Genomic DNA, 3,052 nt, shown 5'->3' on the forward strand with positions numbered 1-3,052 from the left:
CAACACTCATTTCAGTCACAAGACAGCAAAAGGTAGCAATAAAATATCCTTGTAAGAGATTCAATCCAAAGTTTCTGGGGAGTTGCTGATCAACTCCCGTCACAAACAGAGGATGCAATGCACCAGCCAGACCCACAGTCATATACTTTCTGTGGGAATCCCAAAAAGAGACCTCCCCAGGTCCAAACAGGACCGGGACCTGCTTGGCTCTCCCTCATCTGAGATGATGAACATTCCCTGACACGATGTCAAGCTGGCTCTTCACTATGGCTCTGTGTCCTGCACGCCGCTCCTACATCTTTCTTGTTGGATCTCCTGCATGAGGGCCCACGTGGAACTGGAGGTTCCACTGGGCTGGAGGTGTTGTCCTCAGGCTGCAGTGAATTTGCAGCCCTCTTTATCCCTGGTGTGCAGACCATCCTGGTAGTGCTATGAAAGGGGGAAAAAAACCTAGCTGGGTGTAGGGCAGTTCTGCTTCTCTCAAAAAAAAGCCCTTCTTTACTCTGGTCAACGCTAACACTGCTTGGAGCAGGAGAGTGGACTAGACACCTCCTGAGGTCCCTCCCAACCCAAGTTATCATATGAGAGTAGCCAGAAGGTCAAAGGAAGTGGTTATTTCCCTTTATTTGTCATTGGTGAGGCCACATCTGGATAGTGCGTCCAGTTTTGGATGCCAAGTACAAAGAGAGAGTCCTGCAGAGGGTCACTAGGATGGTCAGGGCTGGAGAACATGTTGTACAAGGAGATACTCGAGGAGTTGGACTTCTTTAGCCTGGAGAAGAGAAGGCTGAGGAGGGATGTAGTTGCCACAGGGAGGACTGAGAGCTGCTTAGCTAAAGCACTTGGACACAAAGCCTAACTTCAGAGCGGTTTTGCTGGTTCGTGACTGTTCTGGGGAGCTGGTGCGATGCACACAAGTCTCACAGCCCTTAGCACTCAGCAGGGATGCCCCTGAGATGGAGCCAGGCTGCTTGGGCAGCATCTCACCATACGGCTGCGAGCTCACTGCTACAGCCAGCACTGGTTGACAGGCAGTTTGCTCCCTGCCAGTTTCTCACAAAAAACCCAAAAAAACAAAAACCAAGGCAGTATGTGGGGAGGCTCTTCTGTGCCTTCATTCTCCAGCGGCACGGACCCAAGAAGCCTCTGCTTTGCCAGCCGCAGCCACAGAGAAGGCAGAGCATCCCCCGGGATGAGCTCTGGGCTGGAGCTGTCAGGGCACAGCAGGGCTGCTAAGGGCCTTTGAAACCTTTTAAATGCAGCAAGGGCACTCCAAGAGCATCTCTGCAGATTTCTGCATCTACAGCCCTTTCTGCAGGCTCTGGCGTGGCACTGCCAGGATAAAAACCCTCCATCTCGAGTCACCTCCATCTCTGTCAGAAAAGATGCCTCCCTGGGATGGAGAGAGGCAACCAGGGAACGGCCAGCAGCCAAGCAAGGCTGTGAGGAGACACCAGGTGCCTGATGAGCTCAAACTGCTGCACAGTTTCTGCAGCCTCCCAGCCGTGGCATGCACTGGGGGACCACAATGGCCATGCCCGATGGTCCCCACAGCAGCTCAAAGCCGTGATGGGCAGCTGGGACAGCGATCTCCGAGCTAGAGACTGAGTCTGGAAAACCCCAGAGCCCTGGATGGTAGAGCAGGGTTCCTGCTGTGGCTGCAGCACTCACCCATGCCAAGGTCCCCACAGTCCCACCAGTCCCCTCCATCCCTCCCAGAAAACCTGCAGGAGCAGCTCCTTCCTGGGAGCAGGCACTGGGGAGGATGATGCCTTTTCACAAAGCCTTCATCAAGCCACTGTTAACACATCCCACCAATGCCCCAAGTACTTTGCTCCACCAATTCAAAAGGTTTTGCTGGTCCAGCAGCGAATTTGCTGCTGCCATCCCCTCTGCTGAGCGCTGCAGGGCCACTGGGGGAGCGGAGGGGAAAGGGAACGCGCTGCAGGGGAGGAACAGCGAGACTGAGCTTAGTCTGAAGCATGGGTGGAGGAAATGTACGTGCGCGGGCAGAGTAGCAAGCAGCAGCAGGAACAAGTTTAAAATGCAAGGTATGCATTAAATGCTACAGAGCACCGATGTAGCTTCAGCTAAATGAAGAGAAGGAGCACACTGGCCCAAAGACAAGGTGTCAGGAAGACAAAGAACAGGACTGGAATTGCTACATATCCAGAGGAGGAGAACAGATCTGTGAAGTTCAGGGGTTTTGCCTAAGACCTACGATGGGTGAAAGAAAACAAGAAGGCAAAAGATCCCAAAGACCACCCCCTTCTGCAGGGAATAACAGGCAAGTCCAAAATCAGTTCATCACTGCCCACAAAGGGTCCCAAAGACAGAGCTAGGACGTGACCACCAGCATCCCTTGTCCCCTGTGTCTCAGAAGAGCGAGCTGGCTGGACCACTTGGGCACATGGGTCTCAGTGTATGCAAGAGCGAAAGAAAAATCAATTTGCTCAGAGCTTTTGTGTAATAAAATCCCCCTGCTCACAATTTGCCCCATTGATCCCCTACTCGAGGTGGTGGGATGTGGGCGTGCGATCCCCATGGAGCAGAGGCGACCGTGCACCGCTTTATTAGGCAGTGGTGCTGCACATGCAGCCGAGATTGGTCACTATTTACATTTGGCAAAGGATGGCAGTGAGTACCGAGCACCCATGCGGGTGGGGGCCACCGCTGGCCTGGCCCCCCCATGCCTTGCCAGCCCCAGGCAGGCCCCTGCTCGCCCCCCGCTAGCCTCCTCGCCTGCAAGGGCAGAGCCAGGCACCCTCACAGAGGCACCTCCGGCCTGTTAACGGATGATTTATCTCCTTTTTCCCCACACATGGCCCCCCTCCCCGGCCTCTCCAGGGCCCCAGCTGCAGTCCTTGCGTCCCGAGCTCTGCCCAGAGGCAGGTGAGGGCAGTGGGCGGCCGGCGAGCCCTGCTCAGCTCCTCGCGCAGGGGGTCCCCCAGCACCATCCCCGTGGGCAAAGCAGCGCACGGGAGCCCCCCGAGAGAGTGGGACGAGGGGTCCAGCTGCAGCAACCCCCCAACAGCACCGGCCATGCCCAGCA

This window comes from Pterocles gutturalis, unplaced genomic scaffold (assembly GCF_000699245.1).
Source record: "Pterocles gutturalis isolate BGI_N339 unplaced genomic scaffold, ASM69924v1 scaffold8700, whole genome shotgun sequence".
Taxonomy (NCBI): domain Eukaryota; kingdom Metazoa; phylum Chordata; class Aves; order Pterocliformes; family Pteroclidae; genus Pterocles; species Pterocles gutturalis.